Here is a 21,225-nt window from a genome sequence, read left to right on the forward strand (position 1 = left end):
TAAGAAGGCTGGGGAGGGTGAGGGGGTGGGATGCTATATTTGTCCATAGCAGAAGGCAGCAACTGTCTTCCCTACTGTCCCCTTTAACAACTCCTTTGATTTTCTTTCTTTCTTTTTTTTTTTTTGTAATGTCATCTCTTGGTTAGTTGGGATCACGGTGTTAATGTCTTTATATAGAGGTTTCATGCAACCTCACACCTTTGAATTCTCAAATGGAATGACTTGGGTGGCAGAATCTGTGTAATGGTCACCATAAAATTCAAAACAAAAGGTTGCAACTAGAAGCTTCAGGCAAGAGAGTCTTTTGAAGCAAACAAACAAAACTCCACAGGGATGAATACAGAAAGTGAGCTGATCTGGAACAGATAAGAAAAATAGAACAGCTCCTGTGGGGTGGAGCCTCAGTGTGCAGACTCTGCAGGTGCTTGTATGGGCTGCAGCCTCTCTCCTCCCAAGTCCCCCAATCCTCTATCAACTTCCTTTCTCTTTCCTCCTTGGAGTTTTGTGTCTTGAGTAGTCGGTATTGCGGTGTTAGATCACGAAGCGTCATGCCCCAAACTTCTGACCTTTTGTCACCAACAAAAGGACACCAACAGCAAAGCCAAAGCCAAAACTGTGCAGGGGGTAACTCTGCCAGCATCTACCCAAGAATAGGGTAGAAGGGCCACACTGCACCAGCTGCTCTGGGGAAGAGGGATTCAGATCTAAGGAAGGAGGCAAGACAGGAATTTCTGGCCACAAGGTATAATAATGCCTTTGGATGAAACCTGAATTTGCTGGCTCTGGAAAGGATCCTTTGGTTTCAGAAGGAGAGAATCTAGGGAATAGAGGCCTCACTTAAATTACAGAAACATCTCTCCTATTTTCCAGGAGAGCAGAATAGAAAACATTTGCTCTGCCACCTGGCTTCTCTTTCTTCTGTACTGATCACTTTATGTTCATAGTCTCTCTCATAATTGAAGCTTTACAATATGTACAGAATATAAACCCAAAGCCATTTCAATATCTAGATTATCCTTTGGTCATGCACGTTAAAAAGATTCCATATCTTTTTGCTAAGTCATTTTGAGATATTGTTTCATCAAGATAAAACCCTAATCATTTAGTTGTGCTGTAGCCTAATTTTTGCTTGTTTTGTGGCTCTTGCAAGATATTCAAATGATCATATGTTGAGATGTGGCAAGGAAGATGCCACAGTCCAGTCACCCAGAAAGAAGGAGGGAAGAGACAGGCAACAAGACAAAAGGAGCATAAAGAGTAAGGACAGAATGTGGTGGGAGGGATGAAAGGGGGAGAGAAGAGATTTATTCAGGGAGATAAGCTTTAGCAGATCCATGCACTACGTTCCCTAAGCCGGCAGGGTCAATTTAGAATTGATCTGGGAGACAGAAAGTTTGAACGCATTCTATACTTGTTTCTGCTCCCCACCAGCACACTATATTCTGATGATTGGTCTTTTGGCACAAGACTAGAAAATGCATAACTGTGAAGACAGAAAGCATTGCACATATTAAACAGTGGTTGGTGCAACACACATTTAGCGTAGCTCACAGTGATCTGCATTTGCTCCATTTCAACCCACTGGACTGCTAGATAATGGGAATTGGAGCCTGAATGTCTAGGCTGGGGCAGAATACACCCCCTGGAATTATTTTTTTCTGATTCTGTATTTATCAAGCTCCCTGACTGATGTGAAAATCCATACAGCAGAGACGGCATCAACATTATTTTTTTCTTCCAAAGAAAAATACTCTTTTTTTCAGGTAGTTCATCCTCTAGACTGCAGACTGAACACATTTTTTTTAGGTCTAAGCATTAATTAGAGAGATAAAGAAATGTATCTCCCTTTGTTCAGAAGGAGAATTCTATCGAGCCTTTGACAATGAAGCTGCTTAAGGGACAGCCTGAGTTGCTGTTTCTGCACAGAGCTTCTGTAGAAGGAAGATAAAGAGCTCACTCGTGGAGGACTCTGGCTTTGTGCCATCCTCTTGCTGCTTCTTCAGGACTCCAGTGAGAAGTAGAGTCCTAAAAGTAAATAAAAGGTCCATGAAGGCCAAGATAAAGCCTGTGACTTGAAGCCACAAACCAGAATGCTCTATTGGGGCACCTAATTGCCTCAGAAAGTCTTTGTGAGTTTTGCTCCCATTTTAGGCCCTGCTGCTCTGTCCTAGCATCAGCTGACAGATTATGGTGAGCTCACAAAGAGATAGGCCACTGAGGAGCCCAGCCAAGATGGGTTTCTCATAGGCACAGAAGGCTCCTTGAAGTCATACTACTAGTTTATCAGGGGCCTCTGGGGGAGGGGAGAGGTCCATTTTGCCCATCCACAGACGGTTTGCCTTAAAAAGTGTCCTTAGTAACAGGGGAGAAGTTATAAACAGCAGCACCCTCAAGGCCACCTCCACTGGGGATTGAATGCAGGGCGTGGGGAACACTGAATATCTCCTAACAATGTGCCCAGTGCCTACCCCATGCAGCTCCCTGACTGTACTCTTGTGTCCTTTTCTAGAATAGATTGGCCAGTCCACTCTACTACAGTCCTTGTTGCCCTTAGGCCATTCTAACACCTCTTACTGGATCCCACCAGTCAAAACTTTGGGTTTTTTTCTTTCTTGGGGGGCATTTAAGAAAAGCAGTTAATTGAGGTATAATATATAAAGGATAATGCATAAATGATAAGTGTCCAGCACAGTGAATTTTCAAAAACTAAACGTGTATGTAACTGACACCTAGATCAAAAACTAAAACACTGCTAGCATCCTAAAAGCTCCCCAGTTCCCCTTCAGTCACTGTCACCCAAGGCTAACAGCTATGCTGACTTCTACCAGCGTAGATTAATTTCATCTGTTTTTGCATTTTATATAAATTTGAGCCCTACAGTATGCATTCTTGTGTCTAGTTTCTTTTGCTCACTATTATGTTTTAGTGGTTCAATAATTGCTCACTATTCTGCTTAGTGTTCACTCAGATAGTTGAATCTAGTTTTAGAATGTTCCTTCTCATTTCTTTTAGTTGTCTATTCATCCAAAGTAATACGAATTTATTTATCCATTCTACCACTGAGGGGAATTTGGGTAGTTTCCCTACTTTTCACTGTCACAAATATGGTTGCTATGAACATTCTAGCACAAGTATTTTGAGGAGCATATGCCTGTTCTCATGGACTTTAGCTTTCCCATCTCTGCCAAGCTCCAAGTTCTGCCTGATTCCAAATCTCACTAGATTCAGCTGATAGGACTGATTAACTGTTGTGATTTTTAATGCCAACTGCGGCAAACAGATCTTAGGGTGTCCCCCACATTCACGCCCTGCATAATCCTCTCCCATTGCATGTGGGCAAGACCTGTGATATGCTTATAAATAATAGAAGATGGCAAAGGCTGTCACTCTTATGATTAGGCTATATTTATAGTTATATTGCAATGAGGATAAGATGTCACTCCTGTGATTCACACACACACGTGTGTTGTAAAAGGGACTATGTAGAGGGCCACGTGACAAGAAACTGCAGACAGCTCTAGTTGCTAAAAGTGGCCTCTGGTCCACAGCCAGCAAGAAGACGAAAAGCTGAGTTCCATAGCTGCAAGATTAAGTCTACCAACAAACGGAATGATCTTAGAAATGGATACTTCCCCAGTCAGCATTTCAGATGAGAACACAGCTGGCTGATACTTTGATTGCAGCCTTGTGAGACACTGTGCAGAAGACCTACTTAAGCCATGCCCAAACTTCTGACCTACAGAAACTGTGAGATAATAAAGGGGAGCGGTTTTAAGTCACTAACTCTGTGATAATTTGTTACACAGTGTAATAGTTTCCTATTGCTGCTGGAGCATATTGCCACAAACTTAGCGACTTAAAACAATACATATTTATTATCTTACAATTCTCGAGGTCAGGGATTCTAAAATCAAGGTGCCACCAGGCCTGCATGCCTTCTGGAGGCTCCAGGGGAAAATAAGTTTCCTTGCTTTTTCTAGCTTCCAGAGGCCACTTGCATTCCTTGGCTCATGGCCCCTTCCTCCATCTTCAAGTCTTTGACTGTCTCTCTGACCTTTGCTTTTATCATCAGGCCTCCTTCTCTGGCCCTGACCTTCCCACTTTCCTCTCATCAGGACCCCTGTGATTCCACTGGGCCTACCCAGACAGCCCAGAATTATCTTCTCATCTCAAGATCCTTAATTTAACCACACCTGCAAAGTCCCTTTTGCCATGTAAGGTGACATGTTCACAGATTCTGGGGATAAGGATGTGAATATCTCTGGGAGGCCGTTATTCTGCTGACCACTTACTGCAATAGAAAACTAAAGCCGAGTGTCAGGGGAATCATTCTTTTCCAAAATGCTGTTCATCCCATTACATCAATTAATAGGGTTATAAGAAGCATCCAAGCCGCACCAAGTCCTCCCCTAAAGCCCCTGTTATCTCTCAAAGTTCATATATTATTTCAACAAATCACTCAACACCTTCTATGAGTTCATTCTGGAGGATCACTGATAGAACAGAAACACATACTATAGGGGAAAATAGCCTCTCTCTTTTCTTAGTTTTCATGAAGTGGGGATGAGTACTTACATGGGAACGTACTTGAGAAAGCTTCTATCTTTCTGTAGGCCAATGCTTTTTGAGTTAGACGAGATAGAAGTGTGTGCTGACTATTCTTAATACACAGCAACCAAGATGTACAAATTAAAACTAAGTGTAGCTGCAATACAGACCCCAAATATCTGTGTTTCAAAGAAGATAGTTTATTTCTCCATTACATGAAAGTCTGAAGATAGGCAATCTTAAAATTGCACTGTGGCTCTGCTCCACCAAGTCCTCAGGGACCTCACAATCATCCAGGAATTGAATGAGGAGTGGAGGAAGAAGAAAGGGAATAAAGAGAACACGTCAGTTTTCTTTTAAGAAAGGTTCCCCCCAACTGCCACAAAATTCTCCTGTCATCCCATTGGCCTTATACGACCACATCCAACAACAATGAAGTAGTTCTTTTTGTGGATGGTCACAAGCCAAACAAGAAATTGGTGATTCTGTTAATGTGAAAGAAGGGTGGAATGGAAATTGGGGGTAACTGCCTCTATAGAAAAGCCAAGGATATGGTTTGAATCTGACAACTTCAAGTAACCACATTGTAAGCCTATGGCTTTCTAGACACCATTATTGTTATAAAAGACTGGCTAAGTTCAATCCTGGAAACTAGAGCATACACATATGCTTCTTGAGTGTTTGAGAAACATCCTAAAATCTTCTGTTCCCTCCCCTTACATCACATTAGCCTCTAAGTTCTTTTGATTTTTTTCTTCTTCATATTAATTTCTTTGTTCTCCATTGCCAGTACCATAATAAAACCTCATCATCTCCAATCTGGATTATTGTAACAACCTGTAGAAGGTTAGCAGAGACCTTGCTTCCTAGCCATCCTCCACAACATACCACATACCCAGCATATTATCCATATTGGTCGCTTGATTGAATTTATACAAACTCATTCATTACACTGCTCAGAAATATCTTGCCATGTTTGAATCTGATGAAGAGTTCCCAAATGGGCCACGTCAGACAGAACCATCACAGGCCAAGTCTTCTAGCAGGAGGCAAACTTCCAAGTTGTCACTGTGTACCATACACTTCTTACCTCTTCTCTTCCATCCAGGGCTCTTTCCTTTGTTCCATTAAGGTAATCACATCTGGATCCCTCTGAACAGAGTTCAGACTTTCCTACTCCTCCTAGTGAAGTCTATGACCACATCCCTAAAGGTCATTATCCCTAAAATCAAACCTTGGCTTTTAAGTGTACAATAAGAATTACTTATTTGTCTTCCTCAGGAGCCTTCTTTTTGGACTGGCAGAACCTCACCACCAGTTAGTGGCGGAAAACGGAAAATGATGTCAGATGGAAATCCGGATCTACACAAAGGAATAAAGAACACTAGAAATGGTATCTATATGGATAAATATATGGGATTTTTTTCTTATTTCTAAAATCTCTTCAAAAGACAATGGCTGGCTGTTTAAGCAAAAATAATAAAGTAGTGTGAGGTTTATAACATATGTAAAATTAAAATGTATGACAATGAAAGCACAAAGGTAAGGATGGGAGAAATGGAAGTAAACTATTGTAAAGTCCTTATGCCATACATGAAGTAGCATATACCACTTGATGGTAGACTGTGATTAGTTAAGGATGTTTACTATACACCCTGAAGCAAACACTAAGATAAAACAAAGAGTTACAGCTAATAAGCTAACAAAGGAAAAAAACAGAATTGTATTCAGTTAATCCAAAATAATGTAGGAAAAGAGGAAAAGGGAACAGAAAACAGATAAGACAAATAGCAAGATGATAGATTTAAACCTAACCATATCAATATTCACATTATGTGTAAATGATCTAAATACCCGAATTAAAAGGCCAAGATTGTCAGATCGAATAGAAAAGCAAGACCCAACAATATGCTACCTATAAGAAACACATTTCATATCTAAACACATAAATAGGTTAAAAGTAAAAGGACAGAAAATATATATCATGTTAACATTAATCAAAAGAAAGCTGAGTGCCCATATTAATATCAGAAAAATTAGATTTCAGAATATTATCAGGAATAAAGAAAGTCATTTCATAATGATAAAGGGGTCAATTCAGCAAGATGACATAACAATCCCAAACATTTATTAACTTAATTACAGAGCTTCAGTGCACATATAACAAAGACTGAAAGAACTACAAGGCGGAAATAGATAAATCCACAATTGTAGCTGGAGATTTCAACATCTGTCTCTCAACAACTGATATAATAAGTAGGCAGAAAATCAAGATATAAAATATTTTAACAGCATTGCCAGCCAACTTTACCTAAGTGATATTTATAGAGCACTCCACTCAACAGCAGAATACAAATTATTTTCAGGTGCACATAAGACATTTACCAAGACAACCATATTATGGGGCCATAAAACAAGTCTTGATAAATTTCAACAGATTCAAGTCATAAAATTATATTCCCTGTCCAGAATGGAATTAAATTATAAATAAGTAACAGAAAAGTATCTGGAAAATTCTTTAATATTTGGAAAGTAAATAACACACTTCTATACAACCTAGGGTCAAAGAAGAGTTCAAAAGGGAAATTAGAAAGTATTTTGAACCAAATGAAATGAAAACACAACCTATCCAAGTTTGGGGGTTACCACCAAATCAGTACTTGGAGGGAAATTTATAGCACTAAATGCCTATGTTAGAAAAAAGAAAGATCTCAAATCAATGACCTCTGCTTCTACCTTAAGAAACTAGAAGAAGAACAAATAAAACCCAAATTAAAGAAAAGAAAGAAAAAAATTAGAGCAGGGAGGACAGGGAGGGAGGAGTGACAAAGGGGCATGAGGAAACTTTTGGAGGTATTGGGTATGCTCATCACCTTGATTGTGGTGATGGTTTCACAAGTATAAGCATATGTCAAAACTTCTCAGATAGTACACTTTAAATATGTGCAGTCGTATTATGTATGTCAACTGCACCTCAATAAAGCGGTTTTAAAAATGCAATCCAGATAGAATAGTAAATGTTCTTTCTGTTTCCAGTTGGCAGTTGATTTCTTTAAGTACCTATCCAATTCCTTGGGTCTCTTCCCTGCTCAAGAATGCTCCACCTCAAAAGGGAAGAGGATGGAAATACAGCTGGCTATTTGCCAAATGGATATAATAAAATCTGACCCTGATAACTTCACAGGATTCTGTGAAGATCGAAATTGATAACGAACGGAACTCATTACAAAGGTAGAAAGTGTTATAAAAATGCAAGGGCTTATCTCTCTAGTTTCAGGTTTCCTGATGAAGTGGATAATAGGACTAACTAGAGCCAAATTTGGAAGTGGATAAAGCTTGTCTTTGATCCTCTGTCCCTTGGCCCTGATGCCCTCATGCTGTGACTCCCAAAGCCAGGGAAGGCCTAAACAGGGCCTCATCCTGCAATTCTTTCTCCTTTGCTCTCTGCTAAACACCTATCAAGCTTTCTGTGTCCTCTGGAGATCATGCTTTCAACTAAATGACAGTGAATGCTAAATAAGCAATTCGGATAAATGACTTTCTTAAAAGCTATTTACTAATACCTTATCTGGGACTCTTAGTGGCTTACTATGCCTTAACACTGGCTAAACACTAATTTCAACAGAATCCTCTGACTGGCTCTTACTAGTGGGTGGCATTTGGAGGTAGATGGCCCCTCACTCAGTTTATCCTTTCAGAAACTAAACACTTCTTGGAAATCCCTTCCGTTGAGTTTACAATGCTGCTGTTTTTCTGCTCTAGTTACTTTATTATAAGCCAGGGATCTATTACATGAGCATTCCCAGAACTCCTATCAATTTCCTCCCTCTCCCCCAACCCCTGTGTGCACACCTTTAAAAATGATAAGAAAACAAAGCAGCTCCGATCAGCAACAGCATTGCAATGTACAATTTTATCCCTTATATATCACTTCAGGATTATAATTAAATCATTAAAATGCATTGCTAATCTTTAAATCTGGCCTCATTAGCATAAGTGTGCTCTATAATTACTAAATACACAGTGAATGCTTGTGACTTTAACAGACTTTTGGACTAGTAGGCCTATCTAAATGCCACTCCCTACATGGTGGCCCAAGAGGTCCGGAGGAGCTTTCTCCGATTTTGCTGTGTATGCCAGGCCAGTGGTGTTAGTTTTACTTTTTTGTGGGGGAGAATAGGTAATATGTTCATACAGGTCACTATCAGACCTCCAACAAGCTGTCTTAACCAGTTCTTTTAAAAATATATCTAGTCTGAGATAGTCTATCTCCATCTTTTGAAATAAAGCATAAAATATTGACAGGATCAGTCTTCTGGAGTCTTTTTGAGAAAATTATCATAAGAGAATCTAGTCAATTGGCAACTTCACCTGCCTAAATGTCCTTGAATCTTTTTCTTACCCAAACAGTTTTTGGCTACTGCAGTGACCGCCTCATTGCATTGAAGGTGGGCTTTTTTTCATCATTAACCTTTAGTTTGTCATTGTTATTCTAGGATGTGGCCATATGTGGACAACCAAGGACTTTTTTTTTTTGAGAGATGTGCAATGTACTGTACACTGCTCAGCACCATTGCCAAAGTAGGTGTCCACACTCTCACTCGGCTAGCCATGGCTCACTCTTCCCCTGTGTTACTCTGCACTGCACATTCCATGATAGTATTTTTTCTTATTATTAATTTAGGAGGTGGAGGTGGATTCCTCCTGACATTTTTACTCTTCCCTTCCCTTCATTCAAGCAAGTAGCTGCTCTGTGCTTATGTCCCGAAAGAGGCAAGTGGCAGAGTAGAAAACAGAACTAGCCGGCCAATCATTCTGGTTTTTAAGTTCCCAAAGCTGAAGCCCTTAGGAGAAGGGGATTCTCAGGTAAAGACAAAATGTCTTAGCCTGAAATATGAAGGGAAACAGGTTTTCCCCTAGCTGGGGGAAGTAAGAATAAGAGAGAGGGGCGCTCTCTACCCCACTTTCTGATCCCTCCTGCAGGGCAACAGCAAGACGCCAGAGAATGAGATCTGTGGGTTTTCAAAATAGAAGAGTCCAGAGCCCCCAACTTTCAGATTGCAGGCCAAAGAGACAGGAAGACCCCACAGAAGAGAAGGCAACACAGACCACCAGTGAAAGGTGGAGATGGCTGAGAGGATGCAGGGCAAGTGCACCCCTAGTAAGAACTTATCCTTCCTCCTCGCCTCCTTGCCACTACCTGGGCATCCTCTGCACCTGAGTCCTTTGTAGCTCAGAAAGGCTTTGCTGTTCCAAGTAGCAATCTAGCCTGCCAGTGTAGTTTTACTGTGAATGCTCACCATCAGGACCTCAAAAAATTGAAGTGTGCTTTTCTGTCTCTAGACTAGATGGACTTGCTACTGGTGCTCCTCAATCCAAGGGACAAGAAGAAATAAATAGCCCAGTTTCCTGGCAGGATGGGCCAGAAAAGGCAGAGATGGACTACAGGGTATGGACAAAATATCTTAATGAGTCAGTTCATCTTAAATCTCTTTCTTTGGTATAAAATCTTCATTTTTGAGTCTTGTTTTTTAAATATATAATTTATGTGGGAATTTAGTACTGGATATCTTTTAATTTCCAAAAGGTGATTGAAAAGCACATTGTATAATGAAAAGAGATGATTTGGTTTACCTTAAAATGAAAGGATGCAATTTTGTGCAGCACCTACAGGAAGTAAAATTGGGATTGGGGCATGGTGTATCTGGTCCCATGCAAGGATTAGGATTTCTGCACTGAAATAAAAATACGTAGAGCTTTATGTAAATATAATATGAACCTCGTGATCTCAGTGGAAATTTTTGTTCTAAACTGGTCTCATAAATTCTAGCAGACACAGATAATCTAGAAATGTTGGAAATCTACAGAAAAAAAATCTACTTGAAGTTTCTCACTAAATTTTAAAGAAACATTTTCCAGCAATTACTATATTTTATTTTTATATACTATACTATGGTTATATTTTCCAACATTTTAAATTGGCTTTTAGAAGTTTGAATTCATACAGCATTAAGGTATTTATCTAAAAGCCTCTAAGAAAATAAAATTCTACAACAGGAATATATACAGTTAAATAAGGATACTGGTAGTATATACCAAGTAAAATCTGAATTGTGAGCCATGAATCAAAAGAGGGTTTGGGGCAAAACCTTCAGAATTTATATTTACAGGTATTGTTTTTGTTAATCATATGGAATTCTAATATTCTAGCTATCATCTGTATCCTCACTAGGAAAATTAAAGATAATGAAGGTTACTGCATTAAAATAATACTAATTGGAAAAATCATTTTATAAACTCCAAACATCGCTTAACAGTACATAGCATGATATATGTAATTGTGAAAGGAATGTTGCAATGTTATAAAAAGGAGAAGAGAGTGTAGCTTAGAAAAGAGAGCAAGAAATTAAGTAGTTTTAAGATAAGGACAGAATTCAGTACAGTTAAAATAATATTTGAGGGGCCAGCCCCATGGCTGAGTGGTTAAGTTCACATGCTCTGCTTCAGTGGCCCAAGGTTTCGCTGGTTTGGATCCTGGGCGTGGACACGGCACCGCTCATCAGGCCATGCTGAGGCGGAGTCCCACATAGCACAACCAGAAGGACCTACAACTAGAATATACAACTATGAAAAGAAAAGTGGCAACAGATGTTAGCTCAGGTGCCAATCTTTAAAAATAATAATAATACTGAGGCTAGCCCCCAGGGTACAGTGGTTAAGTTTGCATGTTCCGCTTTGGCAGCCTGGGGTTCACCAGTTTAGATCCTGGGTGCGGACATGGCACCGCTTGGCAAGACATATTTGTATATACATATATTTGTATCTACATATATTTGTATCTACATATAAAGTAGAGGAAGATGGGCATGGATGTTACCTCAGGGCCAGTCTTCCTCAGCAAAAAAAACAAAAAAAAAAGAGGAGGGTTGGCAGCAGATGTGAGCTCAGGGCTAATCTTCTTCAAAAACAATAATAATAATAATATTTGAAAATGTAAAGTTTCTATATTACTAGAAATTAAATAATAGGAGTCAGAATTAGTTTATTCAGTCAGAAATCATGGACATGAATCATGTACCATTACATATGAAACAGAACCTTGTAAACTGAGCAGCTGAAATTTTCCATCATCTTCAGGTAGACAGGTAGGTGGACCCTCCTCTCTCCTTTAAATCCATCTCCACCAGGAAAACAGAAGTAGAGACCTTCACTTTCTAAAAACTAAGAAGTATCAGTTGGTAAAAGTCAAGGCCTTCACACTGAAAGCAAACAAATAATTGAATGAAACTATCACACAAATTCCTATTTAACCACATAGAATGAGGAGCTAAGAGTGATTTTAGAATGAAGAAATCTGACTGCATATTCTTAGTGGGATGCAACTAAGAACAAAAGGAACTGTACTGAAAAACTTGAACTTTGTTCAATACCTTTATTGATTGTTTTAGTACTATATTGTTATTTTGGAAATCTTCCTGTTTTACCAGATTAAGCAAATAAGTAACTATATTTATTGTGTTAGGAATCAAAAATTTAGGAAGGAATTCTGTACTATTAGAAAAGCATTGGAAATACCAATATGAAACAAGAGAAAGCGAAAATCTTTTCTAGTTCTGTTCATTGAAATGACCCAAGAGCAATGAAACCCCCACAGTGCCCCCTAGTGCTCAGATTCTGGTCTCTGATGATATTTTTCCACTAAAAGGAGCCACACTCCTTGGAGAAATGAGTGATTCTATGTCTGGGCCAGAAAGGCACAAGATGAGCCTGGAAAAAACTTGTTGCGCCAGAAAGCAACAAAGCTTTCAATGATTAGTGGGTCATGTGAGAACAACATAGGAGCAAATTTAAAAGAGACTCTCACTGTCACAAAGTGACAATTTTGTGTATCAATCATACCTCAATAAAGTGATTTTAAAGAAAGGGAGAGAATAATGACTATAGTTGATTAAATATATGAGAAACCATACTTCCGTAATGATACACAAAGAAAAAATAACAAATGATTCTAAAAGAAGGTGACTAGAATAGAATGTATTTTATGGAGTCTTATTTCTCATTCATGAGGCATTATTGATTAGTGTATAGCATCAATGGAGAATATAGAAATTAGAATGGTAAATACATAAGTTAGAGGGCATTTTCTGACTCCAGGGGAATATCAACATGGCCCATAAACTGTGGTCTCAAATAAGACAAAGCCCAGTGAAATATCTAGAACTCAATTGGGTATAAATTTAAGTACTCTTATGATTTATCTGGTCCTACAAATATGAATGAATGTAAAAAGTATTAACATATCTCAGGATTCCATCAATTTCCAAGTTCTTTAGAATGAGGAGAAACACATTAAAATATCATAAGGTTTTATCAACCAGGATGGAAGCTGCAAACTTACTACATAATGTATAAAACTTTAATCCAGGGAAGTGGGCTAAGTAGCTGATCACTCACCTCCTAAGGTTAGGAAGTCACTCACAGAACAACCATAAATAGGGTTCAAGAGATTCTTTGGGGGTCATGAATGAGAATCCTGTCATCCTCCAGGCCTCAATCTCTGCTGGTAAATATCCTCATTTATTTGGTATGGTAACTCTTCTTTAGGTGGGATGATATAGAATTAGGTATAGAGATATTTAAAAGAACTAACCCATTGTATTTATTTTCGTGTGTGTTAAGAAGAAATCTGTGCATATTCGATATTTTATACATTTGGGATACATGAAAGAATTTGCCCTCTTAGTGACAGCCTTGTAAATCTAATTTGAAATGTGCAATTAATTTGGAGGTGTGATTTAAAAGTGAAATCTTATTAAGTTATTTTCAGTATTGAGACATCTAAGACCCTTAGGTTTGTCATTTTTATAAATTTACTTAATTTTTAAGAAAATTTTAGTTCCCAGGCAGATTTGTTTGGTAGATCAGACAGCTAAAATACTAAAAAGGGACATGCTCGAGGTGAGGCAGCTGTTCACACTACTTCCTGCACAGATGCATAGACTGTCAGCCCACAGCAGATGCCCCTCTATTCTGTCCCCAGACAGTCCCATCCACACAATGGGGCCTCACTAAGAGAAATCCTGCTTGGACAGCAAGCTGCCTCCTCCAGCCCCCGTTCACTATACCCTGACCAGAACCCTATGGCCTCTAAGCCTTCCTCCCTAAGTACAGGCCTTGAGTCATGTACTAGCTCAGCATCCTATTTAAAGTACACATGGTTGGGGGGGAGGGTTATAACTGAATAAATTAAAAATGGTAGAATTATACCGAGATTTTCCAATATAGCATCTTCTCAGTGTGTATGTGCTACCCTCTTTGTGCTGCTTATAATGCAAGGAAGCTGCTACAAATGTGAAATAGGGCACGACTGGAGTTGAAGGACCTTCACCTACCTGCAAATTGATTTTATTGACTGTTTCCAGGAGTGGAATACTCCCATGTCTTAGTTGTAGTGTGCCTTTTTTCTGGCTGCCCCAAGGCTTTCCTCTGCAGTAAGGATGAAGCTATTACCATTGTTTTAAAAACTGCTCCAGGAATACATTCTTCCCTGTGGAATTCCTTTTAACATGAACTCAGACCAAGGTTTTTGTTTTACAGGACGAAATTTCCAACATGTACTTAAAGCCATAAAAATCAAATTTCAAACATATATTCTTTACCACCCTCAAAGCTCTGGCAAAGCAGAAGCAAAACAAAATCTGGGACATCGAGCAAGGATTAAGTACATTTTGCCACGAAATAGGCCTTACGTGGCCTAAGGCCTTTCAAATTATGATGAACCTGTGAGCTGCAAGCCACAACTCAGCCTGCACGCAACTGTCCTGCAGCTAGTAGTGCAGTGCACTCCCTCAAATGTTGAAGGAGACATTGCCGTCTTATAGCCAAGGGTGAATGCCTACATTTCCTTTCACAATGTATGCAGGCTGCCGGACCAACACTGGCCTCCACACCAAGATATCCATGCTAGGTATATATATACACACACACTGGGGGTTAGGTTTCACCATAGGAACTTTAGAGGAGACACATTCAGTCTATAGCACGCCTAGACAGCTGTGTGGACTCCAGACCACCTACTAGAAACGTACATCTAATTGCAAGCCTGCCCCACCTGTGAATCAGAAAACCAAGGACTCAAGCCACAAGCCCATAAAAACAGAGAAAATCTAACTCCTCTACAAAGCTCAGACACAATTTAAGATCTCAAAGCCCAGATAGGATCCCCTAGGTTTCCAAAGCCTGTAGCATCTTTAGCCTAGAAGGGAAAAGGGGGTCATTCTTGGCATCCACGATTTACTGAGGTGAAGACTACAATGAAATCTCAAAAAAATGCGTGGGCAGATAACCTCAGGATTAATTATATGAACTGGGAAACAACTGAGCTAATTAATAGCAACTGGAGTCTTAACCATATTCACCTTGCTTACCACTGCAGTTTGCCATCATCCAAAAGCAAGGGCCTCCTTTTCTGCCTCAGAGCTTGTGCATCTCCCTGGAGCGTCTCTAATGGTGATGGTGAGCAAGTATAATCCTTGGAGAAGCATATTCATAGCCAGATTAACGTACAGGTAAAAATGTGTGGACTCGCAATCCACAGAGGATAGAACATGAGAAGAAATTAATTCCTCCACCAAAAGGCATTGTCCCGTGTCAGTAATTAGAAGGGAAAAAATGTCAGCAAAAATGATAGATCTCTAATATTTCACTAGAAAAACATGGTGACCCCCCTTTCAAATGATGTTATCAGCACTTCTTTTAAATAGCCTTTTGGAAATTTGGCAGTTATGACAATTTCTTACACCTGATGAATGTCACAAGTTCTCATCATCTACATCTGAGGATGACAAAGATCCTCATACCCTGCTATCATAAGAGAATTCTTGGGAAGGGGTCTTAGGTTATACTCACATATAAAAGACAGTCTGCGATTTTGATGTGAGGATCAAGGGTGTGGCATGCCTCAGCCTCCGGCTCGTGAGTACTTCTCGACTTCCTTCCTGTAATACACTTCTTATAAACAGCAAAGACTTAATCAAAAATTCTCAGTCTGCACTTTTTTTCCCACAACTTAAAGAAAATTAAGAAAGCTACATTTTATGCACACCTGAGTTTGGGACCGAGCGTCATTGATGCTGCAGGTGCACGTGAATAGAATTTCTAAAGATGGGAGGGTGGGGCAATTCCTACTGGCAGCTTCCATGAGAACCAGGCTACCAAGTCTAAAGAAAGCAAGGTAGGAAGGAAGAGCCAAGACAGGAACCCAAGGATGTCTGAAAACACAGATGCTCACAGAAGGCACGGTGCAGGCAGTGAGAAGGTCTGAAAGGCTTCATTCCCTGAACCAGTGAGTCCGTTACATTTTTAAATGCTTTCTGCAGACCTAGGCAGAGAAGGCTTGAGATTTAGGGATGCTCTGGGCATGCTCTTCAAATATTTGTTTAACATTAATTTAGTTGGGGTGGGATAAAACTGATTTTCTAATAATAAAGAATCATTTATTAATTTACTCCCACAGGCCAAAGCTATTTTTGCAATATGCTTTCTTCTTTTCTTCATTCTTGCTCTCCATTTTTTCTTTTGCAAATTTCTGAACCAAACAATTTCTTGAGAGTCATATTAAAGGGCAAAGTTTAGTTAATCTTTTGTTGCCATTATCAGCACTTTGCCATGTGTGATTAGGTGTCAGAATTCCAGCTGACTAGGGCTGTAAACTGAGTTTGTTTGTGGTGGTAGTGTTTGTTTGGTTTTCCTTTTTAATTTTCACTCAAGGATGTTGTCTACTTTGGAAGCAGAACCAATTTGCATGTCACTAGTTATGTGAAGTCATGTATGGAAACCTGAATAAACTGGCACTATATTGCTGGTTTATTCTAGTAATGTTTTAGGCCCCATCTAGATTGGCACATGGAAAGTTTTCCAGCTGGCTGCCTCTTAATTGGCCACCTGGCCTGGGTAAGGGGAGAATGCCCTGTGGGCTTATGGGTACTATTCAGGAGCAGACATTTCATCTCCCAGATTAGCCTGGTGGAAAAAAACCCTAAATGTTCCAGCCCATTTCTGTGGTGGGAGGCAGGTTTCCATGACTGCCCCTCTGAATGGTGCCTCTCCCAGTGGACCAGGTGCTGGAGTTGACAGCGGTATTACCATAAGCTCAGCACCTCCTCCAGTCTGCATTCTGACCGCTATACTAACAGTGGTGCTTCATGAGGCGTGGAGAGAGAGTCACTCAGGTATGGGAGCAAACGGCAGACTTGCCACGGCCCAGAGATGGAAGAGGGATAGAAGGCGGTAGATATGCATAGAGGAAGCAGGTTGCAATCGAAAGGAAGACTTCCATCCAAAGGGAAATTCATTCAGCCTAACCCATTCATCCAGGCACAGTTAGTAACTCTCACCTGTCCTCTTCACGGTGGCACTTGGGTATTTGGGTGCTCTCAGCAGGGAGAGGGGCATGAGCAGAAGATGCTGCCTTGTCCCTCCTCCCGCTCATCTCCTTAGTGATGACATTGTCTGAATGCCCCCACCCACTCACTTCTTTCACAGCCTGGAAATGTTCTCATGTCTCTGAGGGAAACAAAAATTGGATCACTCTTTAGGAAAGTTAAGGAGTTTTGTACAAAGGCCAGGAAATAGGGCATTAATCCTAGGCGGTTAAAGGAACTGTTAAAACAAGTCAGGCATTGGGTTTATTATCTGCCTAGCCTAAGACAAGAATAGTTGGGGATAGGAAATATATACATAGGAAATACAAAATGAAAGAAGGCAATATGCTAGAGAACCCAGGATACCTGCTCATAGTTACTTTTATCTGGTGTATGAATTTCCAAGTGAAATAAAGAGGAGACAATTCTAGGCAGGAAAGGGAGGGTGATTTGAACCCTTAGTTCAGTGGTTCTCAACAAGGAATGCTTTGTTCCCCTGGGGACATTTGTCAATGTCTGGAGACATTTTTGGTTGTCACGATTGGGAGTGCCACTGGCATCCAGTGAGTAGAGGCTGGTTGGCTGCTAAACACCATACAATGCCCAGGCCAGCCCCCACCACAAAGACTCAGCACAAAAATGTCAGTAGTGCCAAGGTTGAGGAGTCCTGTCCTAGAGCATTGCTTCTCAATTTTTAGCATCAGTCAGAATCCCCTGAAAGACTTGTTAAAACAGATTGCTGCCTCCCACCCGTAGAGTTTCCAACTCAGCAGTTCTGGGGTGGAGTCTGAGAATCTGCTTTTCTAACAAGCTCCCAGGTGATTCTGAGACTCCTGGTCTGGGGACTACACTTTTGAGAGCCTCTGCCCTAGTTCTCAACTCTAATTACCTTTTCAAATGTCCACTGGCTTGAAAATGTGGTTAGACCCACTTTAGCCCGGAGTACTCAGATGCTATCAATGCTCACAAAAGGAGGAAGCACGAGGCTCCCCTTTAAGCAAAGAGACTTCCCAGAGACTTAATTAAAGTTTGAGAAAGTATCCTGGGAGGCGAGGGTGGGAGGGGGGTCAATAAAATTGATCCAAATAAATTCTTTGCACATACAAAATAAAACTCACATGCACAAAAAGAAATTTGATCAATAAATTAGTAAATTCAGAGTAAGGAGGGAGTAATTAACAGGACCATTTAAAGTGCGGAATACATTAAATACAGAATGAGTGACTCCACCGGGACCACTGAAGCAGGAAACACCGATGCGTTTGAGAGGCCTGGAAGATTAGAAACATATTTCAACAAGGAGAAAAGAGGAGACAGAAGGGAGAGCCCAGAATGATGAAGATGCCAAGGAGGGGTAGGTATCAGAGACTTTGGAGCATCGGATTCTGAAATCCTATGAAAAGTTTAGCAAAATTGCAGCTGTGTTCTTGTGTATCCCCCAGGAACAGGAAACAAAATTTTAAGTAATCTGCTGTGAGAGCTCTCCAGGCCACACCTGGTCTTGAACAGCTAACATGTCAAATCTCTTTATATGGGAGTAAACAAAAGGCTTATCCCAAGTCATTAGAGTAGAGGCAGACCTCACTGATGCAGAACACGCCCAGAATGATCTTGGACACCCTGGAAGTCTATAATATCTCCCGCCAGGGAAACTGAGGCTGAAGCAGACTCCATTGCCAGTTCAAGCCAGAGCTGAGGACCATAAGGCACTCGGTTGATGGAAGTCAAGTTCTGGGGCAATTTACTACTGAGGGCAAATAAAGGCCATCCTACCTCATACAGACACACACACACTGAATACATTCTCCCCAAGAAGTGAGGCATGAAGGAAACCAAATGTTTGACTAAGTAGAGCCGTAAAGGTATAAATGGCTGCTAAGATGAGCCAGGATATATCTAAACTTTACATTAGATGTATAGTACGCTCTCAATACATGTCAGATCCCTTGCTTTGAGGTTGATTTCAGAGTCCAGTTCCCCACTTCACCCCCAAATGAGCCCTTTAGACCTGGTGGAGAAGCAGACCTTGGCCAAGAACTGCATCAGCAAGAGCCAATCTCTTTGGCTTGTCTGCCACCTTATCACATCCCCTGAAACCTCTATGAAAGTTAAGTAATAGCTTATCTTCCTCTAAGGGAGCTCAGTCCAGCTCTATGAATTTCACCCAAGAGTAGTGAAGGGTTGGGAAATGATTTTTGTTTTCCATGGAGCCCTGGACACCTGGGACCATTAAAAAGAATCTTCCCAAGCCTGGGGAACATAACTCTGGCACCAGGGAAGGAGCCTGGAATTCAGTTCAGCAGACCTTGGGAGGTGCCTCCGCAGTTCTCTGAGCCTCATTTTCCTCACAGGAGTATCGGGGCCCAGGCCTTAGTGGAGAGGGTGGGGAGTTGCTATGGTTAAACCTCCTTCCTCTGTTTTTTCATTTCCCTCTGCCGCTTCCCCTCAGGCCTTCCTCATTAGCTGGATGCAAAGGTTTGCAGAGCCAGACCAGCAGCTGATTCCCTCAGGCGATGTTTTAGTTCTAGTGTTTCCCCAGGCTTTGGGCATGAAAGTGCCTCCCAGAATGAAGTGGCTTGTCGCACATTTGGCTGACACCTGCCTATGAAGAAAGACGGCTGAAACCACTTTCCTAGAGCAGCCCTGAAGCAGTCAGTGCTGCCTTTAGCAGCTTTTCTTCCTAACCAGGCACAGATCCCGCTGCAGAGCCGGGGGCGAATTCTTAGTCTAGGGAGCCCTTCCAACCTGCTGGTCAAGTCTTTGCTGTCACCATGGGTGGCTTACATGGTTCTCTAAATGCGAGGTCAGTAAAAAGGCATGAAGCTGCAAACTCCCAGACTTTAAGATGGGGAAGGAGGCTTGCAGGTCACGCTGTCTACACTCTGGATTGCAACTTCCCAGACAGAGAGGCATCCCACCTTTGAATGCCCCTACCGGGAGGAAGCTCAGCACCCCACAAGGCAGCTGCCCTTTTACTGTTGAACAGCTCTAATGCTTAAAAGGCCATACTTTTTCTCAATCCCCATCTGCCTCCCTATATTTCCTATGGAGCTACTGGAATGTGTCTGCCAATCCTGCCATCTGATGCTATTTCCACTTGTGCACTGTGTCTTTGCAACTGTACCAGATGGTTTGTGAGGGCCTGGACCATGTCTCCTGCTTCTTATGCATCCCCATAGTGTTGGCGGCCAGCTCTAAGGTCGCTGGATAGTGTTCTTAGTTGTTCTTTGAGTTTCTTCACCTGTGGTGATCGTTCCCTCCCACAGCCCCCTTCCCCTGCTCCAGCCTGTATTATGTTCATTCCAACTCCACCCCTCTGCTCATACCAGGGTCACCCTTGAGGGATAATGTAAGGTTCATGGCCATCCTTGGTGATGTCCACAGTACAGAAAATGATCTGCTTGAACTCCAACGACATCGTTCCTCCAACACACACACCACCATCACCACCATCAGTCTTTGTATCTAGGTAAATGTAAGCTCAAATTAACTTTAAGGGTATCCTCGAAGGGGGAAACAAAAATCTCAAAATGCAATATAGAACCTAAGGAGGATGAGTGAAACAGAGAAAGTGAGAACACTTCGTACTTCTTGTCGTAGGGCATTATCAGCACACCAGCAAGTGCATCGCTCTTCCTGAACCATTTGTGAATTAGCCTGAATATGCAGCAACATGGATCCCATCTCCAAAAGGCCAACTGAGTATATCCAGGGCACAGCAACACTGACCTTCTGGGTTGTCCTTTTGTATTTGCTGTCCACAAATCCAACTCCTACAACCCTTCAAACACTTTGTCCAATCTGACAGCTTCCAGGAAGTGTCCTCTCCTTTCCTGAACTCTTACTGTGCTTCTCTATGCCAACAGCTAGCTTTTGAAGGAATATTTGATTTTCTTTCTCCTCTCTTTGTTAAACATGTTTATGTTTTGTCTCCTCATGTAGACTACAGCATCTTCAAAGACAGGGACTGTGATGGTGATATTTCTGCATGTATCACAAGGCCTGGTACAGGGAGGGGCACACAGTCAGGGCTTAATTAAGTAAGTTTTTGGTTTAGAAGCATCTAAAAAGGAAGGCTACCAGTGAGTGAGTCAGGTAGACAGTTTAAGCTAAGCTTCTTGCACTATCAAGACATTGTTTGAACATCTACTAAGTATAAACCCATCCATCTTAGTGTGATAGAACCCCTTTGGCAAAAGATGCCCAAATCCTCTCTTCTTGCAAATCAAGAACAATCTGTTTTTCACTATGTTGT

The sequence above is a fragment of the Equus przewalskii genome, chromosome X (genome assembly GCF_037783145.1).
Source record: "Equus przewalskii isolate Varuska chromosome X, EquPr2, whole genome shotgun sequence".
Classification (NCBI taxonomy): Eukaryota; Metazoa; Chordata; class Mammalia; order Perissodactyla; family Equidae; genus Equus; species Equus przewalskii.